This window comes from Sorex fumeus, unplaced genomic scaffold (assembly GCF_029834395.1).
Source record: "Sorex fumeus unplaced genomic scaffold, SorFum_2.1 ptg000008l, whole genome shotgun sequence".
Classification (NCBI taxonomy): domain Eukaryota; kingdom Metazoa; phylum Chordata; class Mammalia; order Eulipotyphla; family Soricidae; genus Sorex; species Sorex fumeus.
In genome coordinates, this window is record NW_026606065.1 from 61,220,822 (window position 1) to 61,244,748 (window position 23,927).

The following is a 23,927-nucleotide window of genomic DNA, read 5'->3' on the forward strand; positions in this document are numbered from 1 at the left end:
TTATATGGTGATACACCCAGATATATTCAGATATAACTCAAAAAGTTTAAATGTATATCCAGGAACTGAACTCATGCTTTACACAAACGAAAAAACTGTCCAGTTCTTCAATCTATCTGCAGGCCCTTACTCAATTTTTTGAACATGTGTTTGTATTTATCATCTATATAATAAAGATAAATATTTGTTATACAGAATAATTTGGGAGATTAAATGTTTTTTGTTGAAAATAATATTTTCTAGATTTTAAATTTCAAAAATGTTTAATACTCTGAGAAGGAAACTTGAATTTTTTCTATTTTTCCAATGTTATGACATGTTCTATATAAGGAATTCAATAGAATTGATCTTTGTGTCTCCAAAGAAAACCTACAACATAGCGAATCACCTATTTATACATAGAGAAATAGAGTTTATGCTCCAGTAACTGAGTGGTAAGTTATTTACATTTTCAAACCATTCTTTTCTGCATTCTATCTTCTTAAGTCCATACCCTGGGGAAGCAAAAAAATTCATGTAAGTTGAAGTAAAAGGTCCAGAGCTAAAGATCAATATTACTCTTTAATAGCTACTTATTTCTGAAATTCTAGTTTTTAATACTTTATATTAACTTTAAAAAGTTTGTTTCTTAAAGCAATTCAGTAAAATTCTATATGCACTGATCTTAAACAATAAAATGTCAAAATTATATGTATTTGTCAGACATAACTATTTTTTGTAAGGTCAACTTTGGTTACTCATTTTAATTCAAATAAACATTGAAAAACCAAATAAATATTTAAAAAATTATACCTAACAGCACAACCACATATAAATATTCATGAGATTCAATAAAATTTTGAGAAAAATTAAAATATTTTATTCCCTTAATCTTTCAAAAATTGTGAATAATATTGTTTTTGGAAAATGCCTTATTCAATTAAAGATTGCTAAATATGTCCTTACTATAAAATTACTGCAGAGCAAAACATTACTACTTAATTTAAAATCATATCTGTAAATTTAATGTGTAAAAAATCAGTTTGTGGCATACTGAAAACTTACTTTTAGGGGTCAAAGAGGGCATTTAACAAAGTAATTACAATTGATTAGCAGTTATCTTGGCTTCTTTGGAAGTGTTATTGAGGACCTAAAATAAAGAACAGAATGTTGTAAACAATAAGGTTCTCCCCAGTCTGTCTTGGACTAACCATTTTTTGTCTAAAAATGTTCTTCTGCCATAGCTTATGCATCTCAGGAGCTTTTACATAGGGAGCAATTTAGAACCAAAGACTATTAAAGTATTTAAGAGCTAGAATGCTCAGAAAACCCCACAGAAACCATATAAACTCTAAGTGAATTGAATGGAATAATAATAGTACCTATAAATAATAATTCACTTTTATAAAATTTTACTTTAAAACTAAGATTAAATAGTTATTCAGAGTTATAGCTTCTAATAAAAATAGAATGACTCTAAATGTGTAAAACGGGACTATTATCAAATTAGAATAGCAGTGAATTTTTCATATTATGTATATATGTCGTATAATAAGTGATATATAGTACTGTCACTGTAGCACTGTCCTCCTGTTGTTCATTGATTTGCTCGAGCAGGCACCAGTAATGTCTCCATTGTGAGACTTGTTGTTACTGTTTTGGGTATATCGAATGCACTATGGGGAATTTGCCAGGATCGGCCGTGCAGGTGGGATACTCTTTGTAGTTTGCCAGGCTCTCTAAGAGGTATGGAAGAATCAAACCCAGGTTGGCTGCATGCAAGGCAAATGCCCTACCCGCTGTGCTATCACACACTATTATCAGTGATAATATTACATTACTCTATATAACATATATAAAGATTTAATTTGCTTTAAGAATGATCATTAAATAATTCAGTAAGTAACTGAATCAACTAATAGAGAATATTTCAATGAAAAATTCAAATATCTTTCAGGCACTGGGTATATAATAATACACAGGGGCATTGTGCTATTATGGTGACTCGTTCCTCAACCTTCTTCCAAATTAGTTTAGTGATTTTGTTTTAGAACTAGTCATCCTTTTTGATCAGTAAGTGTTTTCATCTTTCTTCTTTTAACTATTCAGAAAGATTAAATCTACCATTCAACCACAGATATTTTGAGCTTGTTACCATGCTTTACATTTCAAAGATATAATTATAGCACTGTAGCACTGTGGTCTCATTGTTAATTGATTTGCTCGAGCAGGCACCAGTAATGTCTCACAACAAATTATGATATCTCACACGCTTCTTTGATTAGAATAGCACTGTAGCACTGTCCTGTCGTCTATCGATTTGCTTGAGCAGGCACCAATAACGTCTCCATTGTGAGACTTGTTGTTACTGTTTTTGGCATATCAAATATGCCATAGGGAGCTTGCCATGATTAGAATAATGTAGGCTATTTGCCTCCTATATTCCGTGATAAGTTTTGTTTTACTTTTGAGGTGGAGAATTGTTTAATGCTATCCGCAATAAACAAACTGGCAGGCTACCGAATGTAGCCTGCCCACACGGCAGGGTCTGGCAAACTCCCAGTGGCGTACCCAATATGCCAAATACCAGTAACAATGATGGGTCTCATTCTCCTAAAGAGCCTTGAATATAACCTCAGGGCCAGGATGAAGGAGACATTACTGGGGCCTGCTCGAGGCAATCGACGATTCCGCAATGTTAAAATACAAAAGAAATTATAAATTAGAAGTGTTAATATTTGATCTTCGATAGTTTGTGCTTTGTAGTTTAAATTAACAAAACTTTATTCTACTTAGCACAGAATTCTAAGGAGAACTTTACTCTTATTTACTCTTATTTGGGGAATTGGTAATTATGGTGGTATAATCAGGTAGATACAGAATATACCTGAATATATAGGAATATAAAACAATGAATAAGTTGTCACTGTGAGTGTGTCTTAAATTCAACAAGAATTCTACCACTACTTTGCTTCCTGTTACCTCTTCCTTCCTAGGTGTCCCCTATTCTGTTCTATTCTTTTTAATTTAACTCTTTCTAATGGAAAAAAGCCAAGGAAATGCAATGGGGATATAATTCCAAGTGCTAGTTTGCTCCCCTGGTCATCTAGAAATGCTGCTACTCATGTGAATGCTATAATGCTATGAATCATATACTCTCCGTTCTGCAAAGAGATGCATTGTGCTTCAAGTCTGTCACTGTAAAAAATAACTGTCTAGTTTCCCTTTGGCACCGAGGAATTAAATTGGATCTGGTCCTTTGAGAGTTCAGGAAGGTCAAAGGAAAGACACCTTGGACCAACTAAAACAAAATAGGTGTAACTAGAAAATCCCTGATTCTCCTTAAATAGGTGAAATTTAAAAACAAAACAAAACACGCTTTAATGAAAGAATCACCCTGTAAGCTTAAACAGTTTACACACTTGTAAAAGTAGATTAGCAACATTTCTGAGAATGTCATACATTACTTTCCTTTCTGTCTATTGAGAAGTGTCCAGGGCCTAATCAAACAAGTTGTAGCAGAGAAATCAGGGACATTAGTCTAGAGTATCATTTGTAATGTCGTAAACATTCAGTACACAATGTCTCTCTAGTGTGTTTGTGAATCGCTTAAAAGGTAAAGAATGACTGTTCTTTGATAAAAATGCCAGACTGTTTAGTCAGCTTCATCTCTCTTTCCTCCAACAATTCTGTCTCTGTGAAGATGTCATTTAGCTCCAAGTGACACTGAAAGCATAACAGCACATGGCATTAGCAAAATAATTCTTTTTATCTTGTATAAAAGTTTAGGACTGGCGTGGGGTTTTGTGTTGTCACAATATATAACATCTTTATTTGTTTTAAACTTGTTTCTTCACCATTAAAATCCAAGGCAGCAGGTAGGTGGAGGGGATAAAGAAATGGACTAAAACATCTTGGGAAGACTTCTGCTAACAATCCATTGCCCGGATTTTCACTTCAACATAGGTTGGAAAATACATCAAGGTAGATGAAAGCCTAGTCAAATGTATATTTCAATGACATAAGGAAGAAGGAAATATTGAAATAAAATGATAAATCTTTGTTTCTGAGAAACCATAGATATCAAGATTTTTTCTGTACAGTTTGATATTGAAATACCAATGGAGTTTTAATAATTTGGTCACTAAATAATTTTGATATTCTAGAAATTATTGCTTGAATATACTCTATTAGCTGAAGTAATTAAACAATTATAACATTTGCTTGGGCTAGAGCGATAGCACAGTGATAGGGCATTTGCCTTGCACGCAGCCAACATGGCTGACCCGAGTTTGATTCCTCCGCCCCCTCAGAGAACCCTGCAAGCTAATGAGAGTATCTCGCCCGCACGGCAAAGCCTGGCAAGCTACTCGTGATGTATTCGATATGCCAAACACAGTAACAAATCTCATAATGGAGACGTTACGGGGCCCGCTCGAGAAAATCGATGAACATTTGCTTATTAAAATTATATATTACACATAAAAAAAGTACATACAAATGTTGAGGTAAAATCCATTAGGACAGCAGTATAAGATTGTTGTAATTAAGACTCTTAACACTATTATTAATGTTAAGCACTATTATAAAACATTTTATTTCTCTGTAATAAGGACAGCATTTTGGAAGCATAAGAATAGAGAAACATAGAATTATTTGAGAGACTACAGATTTCATGCACTCAGATTCAGAACGTGAATTCAATAAAATCTAGCTCTGCAAGTTATCCTATGTGAACTGGGTCAAGTGTGTAATTCCTGTATGTACCATTTTTCTCTTTTATAAAATGATAACAATAACTTTTATCTTATGGTGGTTATAAGAATTGTTCTAAGAACTTACTATATATAAACATCTAGTATAAAATAAACACTCTACCAAATGTTTGCTAAGTCTAAAATTGCACCTCTTTTCTATTTTAAGCTGTATTCTATAACTTCTTGCAGATAAACAAACAAAAATATATCAACTTCTTTTTGTAAGTAATAGTTTACATTATATTCATCACTTCATTTTGTTTTTATTATGAACTAAATAAAGTGTATAATGTTATTAGAATACATCAATAATACAAAAGTTTGCTTATAAAATATAAAACTTATTCACAATATGTGTTACTTTTATCTAAGGAATAACAAGGTTTTGTTTGCAGATGGAAAAATCCCATGAATACTTACATAATTCATTTTTTTCATATAAAATAGTCTACTTACTTGCATACATAGATGTAAATATATGAATTACAGATATATGATTTTCAAAGATACTTAAATAAATAAGGGAAGAGTGAATGTCTTGCAATTACATTGACTAACGTGATAAATAAAAAGAAGATCCCTTTCTTATATATAATGATATATTTTATTTGTTCAAACAAAATACATTTTGATTTTTGTTCCTAACTTATAAACACAAACTATTTTAATACAAACACAGATATTATAGAACTGTACTTATAGTATAAGAAGTAAGGATTGGTAGTACAGGAGACAGCGTGTTTACTTGCATTTGGCTAACTCCAATTTGAACCCCTGATACTGCCTATGTACTCCTGATCACTGCTTGGAGTAACTTCTGGGCACAAAGCTAGTGGTAAACCATGAGCACCACTGCGTGTGGACAAAAACAAAGAAAAAATTTCTGTATATTGATGACATTATGATAGAACCCCATAGAGATTCTTTTTTTTAACTAAAAAATGAAATAGCTTTTATTTTCTCAAGATACATAATATTATTTATTTTATGAAAACCCCTAAATTTATACCTTTTGACTCATTTATGAGTTTAAAAAATTGCTATATTTTTCTTTTTCTTGTTTGGGGGCCACATCAAGCTGTGTTTACAGCTTATTCATGCCTCAGCACTCTTGCACTCATGGGTAACAGCTCCTAGTGTTGCTTAGCAGTGCATATTTTATTATATATAGGGGAGCTTGTCAAAAATACTTATAATCACCTTAGAAAAGCTTAATTTTTCCCCACAGAAGTTCAAACCTGATTTGTTCAATTGTAGACCATTTAAAATGGATATCACTAGTCTTGTTATCTTGTTATCACAAACACACACACTCACACACACACACACACACACACACCACATACATGAGCATCTTCAACTTTCTTAGCAGGATTAAGTAAAGAATGATTGCATCCAAAACAATATGGGGTGTTGTAGTAAGTTTCTAGATGATAATAGAAGTAGAGCAGAATGCAGTCACCTTTATGCCCACGAGGAAATCTACTATATGGTTCACTGGGGGAGCCTGAAAGTGGTTACTAGGAAGTAAATTTCATTAACCTTTAATGTCCCAACAATAGCCTTGTGAGCTCTCTGGATCTGAACAAAAGGGGAAAACAACATTCAGTTTCAAATGGAGAATGTAAAATTAACTGCCTCTCCACCCCAATCTAGGCCATATAGGGGTCTTAAATAAATGTCCCAAGGCACTGGAGAATTCGCAAAGTTCCACACAAAGTAGCAAGTCCTATCATCACTTGATTTAAAGAGCAAAGTACTTTTAAAAACTGCTGTTTGCATGCCATTAGTAAGTGATTAATTTAAATGGGAGTAATACGTTTAATTTCTGTAAAGTCGGTTCTGTGAGTAAATAGATCCAAAACTTAAGTAGGCATTAGGATAATAGACCTATGTTATTGTAAATATTAAGAAAATCAAATTTTATTAGATAGAAACATAAAACTGATAAATAAAATAAAATATAATCAATTAATAAACAAAATAATCAATTGATAAACAAAATAAAATATAATCAATTAATAAACACAATATTTAAAGAAATGATATAAAATCAATTATTATTTTAATTAGATTATGATATATTTTATTTTGTATTTATTTAATTCACAATTAACCCTTGGGTTATGTTAATCAATATCAGGATATTAATGTTGATGATATTAGAATATTGTTCACTAAGGGGAAAAATCCTATATTTTTAATATTTAAAATGATGTGCAACAATATAAAAACAATGAAAATCAGCTTACAGATCATGTAAAGAGAATATGCTTTGTTTTACACATTCAATATATAAAGGTAATTTAGAGGACCTTATGTCATGTTTTTTTTTTTTTACTCGATCTGCATTTAAAGCACGCTTTTCATTCCCAGTCAGGGAATATTGCATCTGCCTTAATAAAAATGAGTGCCCTTTCATTGTATTTCATTGTGTCCAGAGTATTTAGATATATATGCAGAAAACTCTCTGACCAAAACTTGATTAAATATGTTTTATTAGTTTGGAAGTTTTTGTAAGATCATTGCATATCCCTTACATGATATTATTAGCGTGAATCATCATTCACTGTTATGTTTTTCAGGTGATAAAGTTCTGCATCCAATAATTGTAATAGGAGTTTACAAAATATTTATTAGATAGACAGATGTGGTCATGGAAACTTGTGGCTATTTTTAATAAGAGAGCAAGATACTGGTCTGTCTGGTACTCAAATCAGTGTTTCAGACTGATCAGTAAACTAATAGCAAAATTATTCACTAGAAAAACTTTTTTCATTCTTCATTAATTATTGAACTTATATGAACTTCTAAAATAATAAATTGGTTCTGCTATATATAATGTCCCACCAAACCTGAACACAGATGAAGTGTTTAGAGTAGGTGGGACAGTGTTTCCCCCTGTTCTGGATTCATTCTCTATACACTTCACAGAGGATAATTTGGTTCCCAATGGTCTTTACTTAAGAGCCAAAGCACATGCAAGGTGACAGCATTTTTTTTCATGTTTAATTTTGATTTTTATCATTTGTTGGTATAATTTGTTTTAAAGATTTTTTTTACCGTTTTTTTTTTCTTTTTTTATTAGTGAAAAACCATGAGGTACAGTTATAGGCTTACAAATTTTGTGCTTGGGTTTCAGTTATACAATGATCAAGTGCCCATCCCTCCACCAGTGCCCGTCATCCATCCCCACGGTTCCCAGCATCCCCCCCCTTTTCCCACCCCCCCCCCCCGTCCCATCCTGCCTCTGTGGCAGGGTATTCCCCCTTGTTCTCTCTCTCTTCTTTTGGGTACTGTGTTTTGCAAGAGAGGCTTTGAGTGGCAATCATGTTTGGTCTATCGACTACTTTTAGCATGCTTCTCCCACTCTGGGAGGGCCCTCACAACACCCTTCATTTGGTACTCTCTTCTCTATCTGAGCTTCCTTTTCACCTAGAGCCTGTGGCTGGCCTTCCATTCATGGAGCAAAATTCCTGGTACTAATCTCAGCCATTCCTGGGTGTTAATCTCCCTTTTTGTTGCTTTATGTTCCCCACATGTTTTAAAGATTTTTTAAGACTTCATTTTTTACAATTGTTTGTTTTAACTGACTTTTCACTTTTCCTTACTTAACTACCTCACAGTGCTCTAATGAATTCGTAGGACAAATATTCATTTCTTACACTGAGAATAATTTTAGCTTCTGACCAGATCACATAGACATGTTTGAGGTGCAAATTACATAGACTGCTGATTATTTTACTTTGCCTTACAGTGATATATATAATAATGTCACTGCTTTTCACAATTTAATGTGCTATTGATTTAAAATCATTTCATCTTCTTCCACTAGAACTCCTTATTTCAGTGAGGATATAGAAGTACATAAGAGTAAGATATATAAAACTATTTGCAAGTGGAGCAAGAGATAGAGTACACTGGGTAGGTAGTTTGCCCTGTATGTGGAAGCCCCAGGCTTGATCCTTAGTATCACATATGACCGTGCAGCACTGTTAGGAGTGTTTCCAGGTGGCAGAGATCCAGGAGTAAGATTTATATAGCGCATCGTGTGGTCTCAACATCAAAAGTTAAAAACATTATTGGAAAGTATGCTGTCAAACAGTCAGTTATTATCCTTGTATATATTTCTGCCATGTTGAAGACTGTATTTTATGACTATATGGTTTCCTAGAAACACTTCTATATAAATTAAAGATATTATAAATCTTCCATGTAATGATGAGTATGTAACTAATCCTCTCAGTCAGTAAAGGTTTTCCAGGAAAATGTACTATTAGAATATATGTATACATATATATTCATATACATACATATATGTGTCACAAAAGCAAATTGATTTAAAAAAATTCTTTCATGAAGCCAAAATGATAGTACAGTGGGTAAGGCACTTACTTTTCACATAGCCTTCCCAGGTTTAATCCTCTAGTATTTCATATGGTACCCTGAGCAGTGTGAAGGAGTGATTCCTGTGTACAGAGTCAAGAGTAAAGCCTGAGCATCATTAGGTATGGCCCTCAAACAAACAAAAGATTGTTTCACATGTATGTGGTACAGTGTTATGACTCAGAAGAGTAACTTAGGTAGGAATTGATATTGCTATTTTGACAAAGAGCTTCTTCCCCAGAATACTATTTTATTGTCCTTGTTTAAGTAGTTAAATTAATTAAACGATTCATGTCCACATTATACAGGGTATCATTCTTTACATAAAGTTAGTTTATTGCTGATTAAACTAAATTTTATAAAATAACTGCACAACAATACTTAGATTTGGATGGGATTATGGAATGGAATTTTATACCTAATCAAGGGGTATGATATTAACACATAATGCTAACCACTGCATTTTAACTGATACTATCTGAAGAACAATCTTTAACATAACTATACAATATTGTGTCATTAATACAAATACTTCATTTTATCTCATAGACATCACCTTACTACAGCTGGGATGAAGGGTATACATATTTTTAAGGTCATTATTAGACAATAACTCCCAAATTTTCTTATAATCTCATCTAAAGCCTTCTCATCTTTTCTTGTTGGTGATTTTGTAGTAGCACTGTAGCACTGTCCTCCCATTGTTCATCGATTTGCTCGAGCAGGCACCAGTAACATCTCCATTGTGAGACTTGTTACTGTGTTTGGCATATCCAATATGCCACGGGGAGCTTGCCAGGCTCTGCTGTGCGGGCGAGATACTCTCGGTAGTTTGCTGGGCTCTCTGAGAAGGGTGGAAGAATCAAACCCGGGTCGTCCACACACAAGGCAGATGCCCTCCCTGCTGTGCTGTACTTTCCCTTAGTTCATTTTAAGTTAGCTTTTAAAATGGAAACAAAGATTGTTCGGGCTGAAAATTGAAAATCCCACTCTATTTCATCTGCAGTCATTCACAGATAAGGAAGCTCCAGAGAACTTTGCTGATACTGTGCTTCAAGCAGACACACGAACATATTTCCTTAGTTCTTTCTGTTTTTCTGTTATAATTGAATACTTCCTTTCTCTGTGGTGGGTAGAACAGAGTTTTTCTAATGTGCATGCTTGTTTAGAATCTCAGAAGGTGACTTAATTAGAAAACAGTTTCTTTGCAGAGCTAATTGGTTAAGATGCGGTAATACTGCATTAAGGGTGTACCTCCTAAACAATTACTGGGCTTCTTTATAAAAGAGGAGGGGGAAAGTAGAGTTACCTTTCAATATAGAAACACACAGTGAAAATGAACATAAAATATAGAGAACTAGGCTACCGTTAGCTGCAAGTAGCAGGGAGAAAAGCAGAAGTGCTCAGAAATTGATAGAGACTAAGACACATTTTTCCCTTTGACTTCACAGTAGCCTTACTGACACTCATATTTTTGACCCCCAGGCTCCAAAATTAAGAGAGAATAAATTCCTGTCGTTATAGCAACTCAGCTTGGGATAATTTATTACAATGTCCCTGAGGGGGGTGAAAAATTCATCTTTATTACAATTAATAATTGGTGTGTTCACCAACTTCTTTATATTCCTCAGGAAGAAAATGATGATGGGGCTATTATAGAAAAATCTTTTATTACATGTACTCAACCTAAGAGATTCCGGGAACTCTGCATATAAAGGGAAAGCTCCAATCAGACACTTATTTTCAGCATCTTACTTAGAAGGAACAAAGAATGGATTAAATTGACATTTATACTGACAAGGAGGAAGGACATTTTCTTCAAAGGGATATGTTTAAAACACCACATTAGTTGGATCAAATGATATTGAGTCTATTAAAAAACCCCTTTCTTGTCCCATTTGTATTTCTCAGGAGAACTGATGAAGCTAATCTAGTGTTTGTGTGTGTGGAGAGCAATGTCACTTCCACCAAAGTAAGCAAGCAACCAAGGTTGTCAAAGACATGGCCTTTCAAGGTGTGTTGCTCAATTTAGATCATGCTGCAACCAAAGAACTCATTAAGCTCATCTAATTAAATAAAAACAATAACCCAAATAATTAAGGACAAAGGCATGACCCTTAATGATCCCTTAGCTTACCACTGATACAAAATGAATTTTAATTACCATTAATGGTCTTTGTTTATTTGAGGTATGACACAGTTATAATCTACCCAAAGGGAGTCTTCAGTTCTTTTTGTATTTGAGGTACCCTTTTGGGAATGGGTATTAATTACTCTTATTCAAAAACAGAAAAGTCTGTAAGTTTTCAAGGCATTTTCTGACAACTATCAGCTCAAGTGTACATAAAATTTTAATGATGTCCTGGGTGGCAGCTAATATAAAATTATCCTTCAGAGCTATTAGGAAAACTTTAAACTTTGGTTGCCATGTAAAGGAATCTTAATGACTAGTTTTCTGATTATGTTCAGGCAGCCACAAGTTATATTTAATTTTACCTGAGTATAACTGGCAGTTTGATATGTTATTCAGATCAAATTTTATTTCCTACTAAAAGTACTCATTTGTAAAACCAGCATTACAATGCTATATGTTTATATAAACCTAATTTTTATTTGTTGCTTCATAAAGACATGTGTGTATAAATGGCATTTTTTCTCCAAATGTAATGTATTGTCCAGATTCATTTAGACTTTTTTCAGCTTTCTGTCATTTTTATTTTAAATTTTAGTCTTCATTTATAAATGAATTGTAGAGAAGAAATAAAATTAAAGAATAGTGTTAATTTTCAGTGTTTAGAAGAAAAGTCTAGCAAGTTATACATCGATGTATTAAAAAATAGAACTAGTAAAAATCCTGAACATACAGTTAAGTTTATTTTTAAGTTTCATTCAATAGCTACTTACACTGCATCAGCAACTCTGTCTGAGAGATTTTTCCATGTATGTCCAGCTTCTTTGATTGTAATCAGTTGCAAGTAATATGCTGAAATAAATGCCAGTGATGATATAGTGTGATTAATAAAAAGAGACAAAAAAGGCCCTGGCTTGCAAAAAGAATAGTGTGATAATCAAAGTGTTATATGAATCAAAAGGGAGATGAAGCTGATTAGTCACAGTAGATATTCCTATATGTACCTATATACCTTAGTGACCCTTTCTAAATGTTTCCAAAAGATGAAAAAAAATTTCTCCAAACAATTAGAAATGTTGAATCATTACACTTGGAAAATATTTGATTTTGGAGTTTCTACAAAGGAATTTGAAAATGTAAAAAAAATCCTGCAGTGATCAGAAAATAAAGAGACATTGAAAGGAAATGACTTTATGTATTTGGTAAACATAGTGTTGGTTGTAAGGACAAAAGAGACTTTAAATGATAAGAAATGCCTGTGATTATTATAAAGTGGTAAAAGTTATCTCAGTTAAGGTGGTTTTGTCAAACTATAGTGAAGTTTCAAATGATTTGTGTAAGAAATAGAGATCGTGAATATAAAATATACTTCTGAGAAGTAAAAAAAAGTACTATTTTAAAAAATCTTTATTTTTAAATATAACGATAAACATGTTTCACTGTTTTCATGCACATATAATAAAAACCATATAGATTTTTTTAAAGTTGTGATTCTTCTCTTACTTAATAACTTTAATCATGACTACTTATGTGAAAGTTATAATCCTGGGGTGGGAAAGTAACTGATAGCAGTGTTGTGTGTGTGTCCTTAGGACTTTTAAGGCCTTGCATCATCTCTTGAATAGCACATCACCCTCGCTCCAGCATGCTCTTGTGTTATCCTAGTGGACTTTAGACCAGAGTGTCAAGTCCTAAGACATGAATCGCCGACTAAGTAGATTCAGGATTTATTTCCCTACCACTATCACTCCAAACATTGCTTGTAAAGAATTCATCAGGTGAAAAGATGTGATAATTCACTTCTCACTGGGAAATACATTTTTTGTCATAAATATTGATGAGATAAGCCTCTCTCATTAACTAGAGATCAGTTTTCTATTACAAATCTATACCAGAGAAGATTTCCTCTCATTTGTGACGGTTGATTTTATGTGACTACAAGCTAGGCTATGATATTCAGATAGATGATTAAATATCCTTTTAGATGTGATTTTGAAGGTACTTGTAGAAGAGACTAATACTCCCCATAAGAAAATTTTAAGTAAAGCTTATTACCCTTTGCAATAAGGTAACATCTATTCAATCATTGAAGATGGTCATAAAGAAATAGAACTTTTCCAATGCTGCTATCACACTGCCTATTCAAAATAGCTCCACTTCCCTGAGTATCCAACTGACCAGTCTACTCTCAGATTTTAGAGTTCCTTGGGTCTCCAATCTCCTTCTTTCATGTGTTAAAGATTCTCCACAACTGTATAAACTAGTTAAAAATGTATATATGGATATCTGTATGATAGTGGTATATTAATATATGAATGGAAATGTGTAGTTTGAGAATTTCCATTGAAATGTCACTTTTTTCAGTGGACATTTATATGAGACTTACTATGAATTATGCATGTAAAATATATTTATGTGTAAATTTTATAAATGACATGTGAATTGAAGCATATGGACAGTAGAGATTATTTGAGTTCATATCAGTATAGATCCTAACACTGGCACTGTAGCACTGTAGCACTGTCCTCCTGTTGTTGATCGATTTGCTCTAGCGGGCACCAGTAACATCTCACAACAAATTGTGACACTTGTTACTATTTTTGGCATATCAAATACAACACATCATGGGTAGCTTGCCAGGCCTTGCTGTGTGGGCAAAATACTTTCAGTTGCTTGCTTGCTGGGCTTTCTGAGAGGGGCAGAGGAATCGAACCCGGGTGGGCCATGTGCAAGGCAAATAGCCTACCTGCTGTGCTATTGCTCCAGCCCAGATCCTAAATCTACTAAGAGTAATGCTAGTGAGTACTTAGCCCTCACCGGGTGTAATGGGGTGATATTTGTCTATATGGCTTATAAAGATTCTAGGCTTCTCATTACTGGGATTATCATGATTCCTACTGTTCAGTGCCACTTGTGGTATTTATGGAGGGAGTTTATAAGAAATATCTAAGTACATTTCCAGAATATCCATGACACATGTGTTACATACCTATGTATTATTTTATCTTCATACTTTTAATATTGTTGTTTATCATTAGAACAATGGAGTTAAGGTCTAAATAAATTGATTTATTTATGTTGCCTTTCAATAATTGTGCATTTACTTCCAGAATATTTCAAAGGTTTTCAAGAGTTTTTAGCCTTAAAATTCATTGACTCAGTTATATGAAATTCAACCATTCATACAGACCATGACATTTTTCTCCTTTGTTTATTCATTAATAAAATTAATTTTGTATCTGTTTTAAGTGCTTACTAATTCCAACTTCTATTTATAACCATTCTGGGGCTGTTTACATGATTCTATAAAAGACTTTGCCTTAAAATCACTTTACTTAACACATATATTCCTCCAATTGTTATTCGTATAATATTCCATTTTGTTACTTTTTTGTATTTTGTATATTTTACTAATATTTTCATTTCCCCAAATTATTATTTATAAACTTTGTTCTATTACATAAAATGTGTAAAAATATGAAGGCTCTCATTGTTTGTACTCTGCAATAAAAACCACATTATCAATAGGAAAGCAAGGCTACCTTTTTTAATCACTACCTTTCAGTGTTTTTAATCACAGACAGATGACTATAAAGTGGGGGTGATTCTGGAACACAAGAGATAATCCCTAACCCCTCTTTTACGTGGGCTGGGTTAAGCAAACAAACTGTCAAACAAAAACAAACTGTCAAACACTGCCATCCCCTTGTTCATCAATTTGCTCGAGAGGCCCAGTAACGTCTCCATTTTGAAAGTTGTTGTTACTGTGTTTGGCATATTGAATATGTGCCTGGTAGCTTTTTATGTCCCAGGCTTTTGCTGTGCTGGCGAGATACTCTAGGTAGCTTGCAGGGCTCTCTGAGAGGGGCAGAGGAATCGAACTCGGCTAGGCTGGGCTGACAAACAATTGAATATCAGACACATTAGTTGGAGAAAAAGACCAAATTTAACTGCACTTACATGAAGAGTTTTCATGGCTACAATTTTAAAAGCGAACAAAGAGATAAAAATACTTATATCCTGAGGTAATGAATGGGCTAGTAGTTTGTAGTGACAAGTACAAAATAGAAGAGATGACTTCATGTGGGAAAACTTTTATCTTTATATTTTTCCTGACTAAAAATAGGATTAAAAAATGCATTTCCAAAGAGGTTCTAACTGGATAAATCTTCATTATTTATGAGAATGTTAGCAGTTTTTTCCTGAAAGCCACAGAATTTCAATTGACTACCTTAACGTAGCAGATTGGTGTGTATTGGAAAAAGCTTGTACTAGACACATAAAAAGTACAATCAGAGGCTGGAGCAATAGTATAGTGAGTCAAGCACTTTCCTTACGTGCAGTCATCTGGGTTTGTTCCCTGGCAACACATACCTGAACCCTGCCAAAAGTGACCCCTGAGTGCAGAGTCAGGAGTAAGCCCTAAAGAATGCCAGGAATGACCCCAAAAGTAAAAAAAACAACCAAAAACCAACAAAAAACCCAATATGAACATGTTTGGGACATATAATCATATAATAACATATGGTAATTATTTACAAGTTTGTTTAATAACAAGAATGCCACAGATTCTCACTTAAAAACAAATGAGTGTACTTTCATTTTGAAAGAAATTGTGCAAAGTGAATAAATTCCCAGCTACTTATTATTTTTTTACTCTTTGTATAGCATAAAGACAAAGTAAATAGGCCAGGAGTGAGAAGTCCTTTCCCTGAGCTTCAGTTTGTTTGGCCTACAATATGTGATCTTGAGTTAGTCACCTAATAAACTCAGCGGAGCCATAGCACAGCGGTAGGGTGTTTCCCTTGCACGCAGCCAACATGGCCGACCCGAGTTCGATTCCTCCGCCCCTCTCAGAGAGCCCGGCAAGCTACCGAGAGTATCTCGCCCGCACGACAGAGCCTGGCAAGCTCCCCGTCACATATTCGATATGCCAGACACAGTAACAACAAAGTCTCCAATGGAGACATTACTGGGCCTGCTCGAGCAAATCGATGAACAACGGGAGGACCGTGACCGTTAGGTATTGTAAGTAAAGTGTATATAAAATCTCTAAAACTCTATGATATATAATTCAGACAATCAAGCAAGAATATACTTTAAAGGATTGTATTATTAAACCTAATTAAATGCATAAGTTTGTGTGTATACACACACACACACACATATATAGTTTTTTTAAGTTACCATTTGGTATCTAGCTCATTTCAATGACACTATTACATAAATAGCTAAAGAAGCTTTCTCTTTTTTTAAGGGATAGAGGGAGGTTGAGCCACACCAACTGTGCTCAGAGTTTATTCCAGGCACTGTGCTCAGGGAAAACTCCTGGTGGTATTTAGGGGACCATATGTGATGCTGGGGTTTGAACTCGTGTCGGGGTTTGAACTCTGGCCTTTTTGTGTTCATAAACATAAAAATCTGTCTTCAGTAAATCGGGGTCTCTAACAGGAGTATGAAAAATGGGAGTAGACATCCTCAGCTGAGATGAGGGTGAATTACTTAGATTGAAAATGAGTCATTAAATCAAAGAGAGGAATTAAACATTCTAAGTCAAGATGCAGGTAAATCCTCAGGATAGAGATAAGCCTTTGTGGTTCCCCCTCCTTTTCTTAACTTTTAAATGTAAAGAGTTTATTCTTGGAAAAGTTACACCTGGTGACTTGCTACCTTTATTTCCTAAGAAATATTGTTCCTTATATTGTTATTTAAAAATATGGTCTTAAATTGAAGATAGAATCAAACGGACTGTTTTCTGTTTGCATGTGGGAGGCCAGGGTTTGATCACTGCCACTTAACAGTTCCTCGAGAACTGCCAGGAGTGACTCCTAAGCACAGAGCAAAAAGTAGCTTGTAAGTAATGCCACGTGTCACTGTCACTGCCACTGTTATTATGTTGTACATCAATTTGCTGAACTGGGCTCCAGTAACATCTCCACTTGTCCCTGTTGTATGCTAGTGTAGCCCGATGGTGTATTGGGAAATCTTTTAGGGTCAGGGGAATGAGGACCATCATTGTTACTGTTTTTGGCATATCGAGTACATCACAGTTAGCTTTCCATGCTCTGCCATATGGGCCAGATAAAAAAATGTATTTACATGCTTATAATTGTATATACCAGTGACAATAACATGGTCTGGAAAGATCAGTCTCTTACTTACTTCATCTATATGAAAGAAAACCCTCTTGATGATTATTTTGATTAGATTGAATCAAAAGAAGAATTATTTGATCTGAGAGTTTAACCTTACATGGCAACTGGAAACTACGTATTTCTATATGTTCTCTTGTACAATTTGATTGGGGGGTTTATTTTTATTTTTTGCATCTAAAACAGTACTGTGTAGAAGTCCTAATAAACATACCAAACCTAAGAGCTAATTATTCTAATAAAATTTTAGTAAGAAAATTCACTATTGTAATATGACACTTTTGACTTTTGTGATTGCAAAATTAGCAGTAATTTTAAAAAAGTTTGTGTCATTAAAAGCGTCTTATTTATCTTAAACTGTGAAAGGGAAACTTGACATACTAAAAAACCATTTTTTTAATTTTGTAAGCAAATTTAAAACTGCCCTATACACATTTATTATTTCTACAATTAACAAGTGTTTAAGTTGTGATATTTCAGATTTCTAATATTTCACTGAATGAAGAATAAAATTTTGATATATCTTATTTTCAAAATCTAATTAAAATATCAAAAACTTCAGTGGCATCACTGCTTTGCTTTCATTCATGCAATGTTCAACAAACAATAGAACAAATTTGGATCAAGAACAATTTACTGCTCTGTAGTATTTGTTACAGAGCCATTTTATATTTTGCAGGACAGGTGAATTTTGTATAATAAATTCAGAAAAAGGTTATGCCTCTGTTTTATAATAAAATATGCTTGCCAGGTATTAATAACTGTAGTTTTTGTCACATTTGACAAGAGCTATTTTGAATTTATTATGAATTTTGTAATCTCTAACAACAGATTATGCTGCCAATATTCATAAGGGTACTAAAAAGACTGTCAGCCTTGATATCTCCTGCATATATTAGACAGAATGAGTGAAAAGTCTCCAGTGAGTGTGACTCTTAAATGAATACATACACATAAGGACATTATCAAAAGTAAGTGTGTGGAAGATAAAAATGACCACATTGAAAGTTTAGTGAAGAAATCCTTTAAAAATCATTCACCTTTGTAAAATTAGACCATCATATACCTTGGCTTTTCTTTAGCAGACACTTTTGTAAATTTATGCTTGTATCAAAATGACATCATTTGGTACTGGCTAAATGTTCTATTTTGAAATTGCCTGATTCCCTCCTTGAAGTATAAATATGCATTCTTGAAAATAACACTTCTAAAATGAGAGTATCAAAAGTAATTTAATCAAAACAAAGTGTATATGCTTCTGCGAAGATCATTTGATTGTGCTGTTTCCTATTCTATTTTCAAATTGTTTCATCAGATGAACTCTAAAGTTCTGTAAATATGTGGCCAGCACAGAACTCCAGAAGTCAACTAATTACACAAAAATTGAATGTGATTAACTAAAATTAATTTGGGGTTGCTCATTTTGTGACTTTCTATTTGATTGCGCTTAATGAAAATGTGTTGTGAAATTATATAGTGATTAATAAACTAGTTGAATAGCCATACAGAGTACTTGTTGACTTCTTCCTCACTTATGTTTCTTAAATCTAAAAGTGTAAATAAATTAAAATAATACGGTGGTTAAATAAGTGCATCTTGAATAAATAATGACACTTAATCTATTTATATACAGTGATGAGGAAAATACATAAAAGTGGAAAATTTTAACAGTGAGCATAATAGTGAGAATATAATAGTTTCAAAGTGAAGAAGATTTTAGGAATATTTTATTATTAAACTTGTAAAAACTGAATGGATGCTTAAATTTTAGGTAATGAATTGCTCTTTTCAAACTGTAATACTTTGATGCTAGTAATACACACAGAATATATGAAGTGTGCTTTTCTATACAATGAAAGTAAGGATTTCATTAAGATATTTACTTTTTTTTTCATTTAGTCTGGCTGGAGTGATGGCACAGCAGGTAGGGCATTTGCCTTGCACATGGCTGACCTGGGTTCGATTCCTCAGTCCCTCTCAGAGAGCCTAGCAAGCTACTAGGAGTATCCCACCCACATGGCAGAGCCTGGCAAGCTACTCATGGCGTATTCGATATGCCAAAAACAGTAACAACAAGTCTCACAATGGAGACGTTACTGGTGCCCGCTCGAGCAAATCGATGGACAATGGGACAGTGCCACAGTGGTACATTTAGTTTAACCTTAATATGTTATTTTTCACTTGACTTTATGACACATATTTTCTTTTAAAAATTACTTTAATTTAAAATTTAGGCTTAATACCATGTTTCACATTCATTTGGCTTTAGTCAAAGTATAGGTGACCCATGACAATGAAGCACAGAGAACCCATGACAATAAAGTTATAAATACTAAAAAAAATATTTTGGGTCCTAGAACACTAGTAACCAAATCAAACAGGACAATAAATTAATTCTTAGTGGCATGTGTATACTTTTGAGATAGTTTTGTCTTATTTTCAATTCCTTAAAATATTTGTATAGAGTATTGATCAAAAGTGACATCCACTCCTCAAAAGTGAAACTCACTTTATTTAAAATAAAATTTCCTTATTAATAGCAAATAAAAACCAGATAGCACAGCTGTATGGCGTTCGCCTTACAAGTGGCCAACATGGCCGACCTGAGTTCGATTCCTCCGCCTCTCTCGGAGATCCCGGCAAGCTACCAAGAGTATTCGATATGCCAGACACAGTAACAACAAAGTCTCCAATGGAGACGTTACTGGGCCCGCTCGAGCAAAAATAAAAACCAGAATCAGTAAATTATTTTTATAAATTTACTATGCAGTATTATTATTTACAATGTTAGAAGTATACCTTTATTCTACTTTTATGGTGAAAATATTTCTTTCATTCTAATACTCAGTTATCTATGTATATTTACATTAGTTATTTTTTTTTATTTGTGAGCATTTCATTTAGTCTTAACTACTTAAACTTTAAATAAAAATTAGAGATTTGCATGAAATTTATAATTTCTTTTTAAATTTTAGTAACATTGTAGCATTGTCTTCCCACTGTTCATCGATTTACTCAAGCAGGCACCAGAAACGTCTCCATTGTGAGACTTGTTTCTGTTTTTTGCGTATGAAATATGCCACATGGAGCTTGTTAGTCTCTGCCATATGGGCAGGATACTCTCGGTAGCTTGCCAGGCTCTCCGAGAAGGGCAGAAGAATCAAACCCAGCTCAGCCAGCAAACACCCTACCCACTGGAATTGATGTTTCAGCGTGTCAAAATAGTTTATAACAAATTTAACCCAGTGGAAACATAAAGTACATTTATATATGTATGCACATGCATGTTCAACTAAGTTTTAAGATCAATGCAAGCATTTATTTTGTTTTTATATACTGTAGCATTTTAACTGCAAAAGACCAGATGGTTAGGAAAAATTTCTGTATGATAGATGTATAATAATAAAAATGATAAGCTTTCATAATTTCTTATGCTTGAATATTCTATAAATATCAAGCACTGAATCACTGCCCTCCTGTTGTTCATCGACTTGCTAGAGTGGGCCCAGTAACATTGTGAGACTTGTTGTTACTGTGTTTGACATATCAAATACGTCACAGGTAGCTGGCCAGGCTTTGCCGTGCGGGCCAGATACTCTTGGTAGCTTGCCTGGCTCTCTGAGAACGGCGGAGGAATCAAACCCGGGTCGGCCAGGTCTGCCATGTGTAAGGCAAAGGCCCCACTCACTGTGCTATTGCTCGAGCACATAAATATCAAGGTTAATAAATATAAAATAAAGCAAGTTAATTAGTAAGTCTGATAAGGAGAATTAATGTATTAATTATGTGAATCACTCTCTGTTTCACTTTGAACAATGTAATTTAGTGTTTTTCAACTCTCACATGCTACCTGTCTACCCTACTTAGTTCAATCATCAAGCTGAACAAATACCACCAGAATTAATCAACTTATTTCTTCCGATCTAACTGAAACAGCGTTAGAATGCAGGACTAAACATGCTTTTTTCTTAAAGTAATCAAACTTAAACACAAAGAAAAAATATTCATTAATTTATTTTAATATATAAATAGGTCTTTACTTTCTCTTTGTCTATTCTCAGTGATAGAAAATAATAAAATGTAGATTAAACCACGAGATATAGAAAGGATACAATGATTCATTATGGGAAAAATAAAAAGTGAGTTAAAATTCTAAGAAACAAATAGTCTGGAATATTTCCACACTGATCTGGAAACAGCTGGTGCCCTTTCACCATTGCATCAAATGAAGGCCTTGGTTTATGCTCTCTGCCAGAAATAACATCAGTCCAGAAGCCCTGAGTCCCAACAGCTCAAAACTGCCAGAGTGCTGGGGATCATAAAGGCACAAGAGGCTTCCTCATACTGCAGAAAGACGTGTGGCTAAGTTCGTACAATAACCTTTTCACTTATCCGTAAGTGCTTTGGTTTATGCAAAGTTTTAAGTCACTTTATCTCATCCTTGGTTATATCATTTAAAAATATTATAGTTTCTTCCCATAGACTCACTTAGTTTGAAATAGTGTATCGCTCTTCCAAAGATGTTCTAAGAGTTCATTGCTAATGACAGAAAGTGAAAATCAAAGAATACGGCTATTTCAATATAACAGTAAGCCATCAGGCCATGCAAACAATGGAAGATTCATTTGCTTGGAGTATAAAATAATTTGTCAATCAATTGATAAGAATTTTATAAATGTTTTACTTTTTTAATTTGCAGCATAATTTGTACACCTTAAATATTAAAATTCACCGAATTATTTGTAAATCTAGAATTCTTATTTTAACAATTATGTCAATTCACTATGTGGTATGTTAAATAAAAGGTTTTATTTAAATATTTCTAGTTATTTTTATTGTCTTGTATGCTTTTATTTTATTTACATATTTTCATAACATTAATTTAATATATGTTTTCCTTTTTATCACATCACCATTAAGATATTGTTAGAATGTTGTTCATAATTGGCTTTCAGTCATACACTGTTCCAACACCCATCCTATAATCAGTGTACATTTCCTACCATCAGTGTCTCCAGTTTTCTTCCTGCCACACTCTCTCTCTCTCTCTCTCTCTCTCTCTCTCTCATTTCTTTGGGTATTATGGTTTACAATATAGGGACTGAAAGGTAATTACGTATGTTCCTTTACCACCCTTAAGCACTCTGCTTTTGCCTAGAGTGATCATTTCCTACTGTTCTTGTAATAGTGGCCCTTTCTCTGTCCTAATTGCATTATCCTCAGTACACACACACACACATACACACACACACACACACACACACACACACACATACTTGTGTTGTTTCCAATAATTGACCAGTCATCCTGACCCTCATTTCTAATGTCATTGGTATTAGTCTTATATTATCCTTATTTTTTTATATCCTGCAAATGATTGCAATCATCCTGTCTGTTCCTCTCCCTCTGACTCATTTCTCTCAGCATGATACTCTCCATTTCCATTCATTTATAAGCGCATTTCATGAATTCATTTTTCTAAACAACTGCATAGTGTTCCATTGTGTAGGTGTACCACAGTTTCTTTTTTCACTCACCTGTTCTCAGATAATCAGGTTTTTCTAACTTTCTGGCTATTGTGAATAGTACTGCAGTGAACATGGAATTGTATATGGCTTGTCTGCAATGTGTTTTGGGGACCTTCGAGTATATTCCCAGGAGTGTTATTGCTCAGTCCTATAGAAGGTCTGTTTCTAATTTTTTTGAGTAATGCCCATATTATTTTCCAAAAAGACTGAACCAGTCAGCGAATATTCCCACAAACAATAAATGAGTCTCTGTTTTTCCCTGCATTCACACTATCCCTGGTTGTTCTTATTCTTTTTGAAGTGTGCCAGTGTGAGATGATGCCTCACTGTCATTTTGATTTGCATCTTCCTTTGATCAGTAATGTAGAGAATTGTCATGTTCCTTTTGGCGTTTGTATTTCTTCTTTGGAGAAGTTTCTGTTCATTTCTTCTCCCTGTTTTTCGGTGGACTTGGATTGTTTTTTTCTTGTAAAGTTTTATCAGTATCTTATTTATCCTTGATATTAACCTGTTATCATATGGAAGTTTATTTTTTTGTTTTCCCTTTCTGTGGGCTGTCTCTGTATCCTGGTTACTGTTTACTTTGAGGTTCTTAGTTTAATGTAGTCCCATTCATTTATTTTTGCTCTCACTTGCTTGGTCAGTCATCTTTCATCTTTGAAGATGGCTTTAGCTTCAGTGATATTTCCAGTTTTTAAGTTAACACAAATAGCATGTCTTAGACAGGAGGGAGAGCACTATTAGTGTTCTATAGACATTTTCCTCATTTTATAGGGAAAGGAAAACGTAACCAAACCAAGTTAATGTGAACCGGTAGCCTAACTCTCTAAGTCCCTTTCCTGTTATAATTAAATAATCACACACTGAAATCTAACTTAAATTTAAGTAAATAAGTTTGATGCTTTAATAATTAGAGTTGTTTTATGACTTTTTAAATGAATATTCCTTAAAGCCTAAAACAAATAAACAAGAACAGCATTGCCCTTTTGTTTCC

General features: G+C 33.7%; 1 protein-coding gene across 8 annotated transcripts in view; it reads left to right on the forward strand.

Annotated features, from left to right (window-relative positions):
• PCDH9 (protocadherin 9) overlaps window positions 1–23,927 on the forward strand; it is a 1,028,937-nt gene that overhangs the window by 727,513 nt on the left and 277,497 nt on the right. The window lies entirely within an intron of this gene.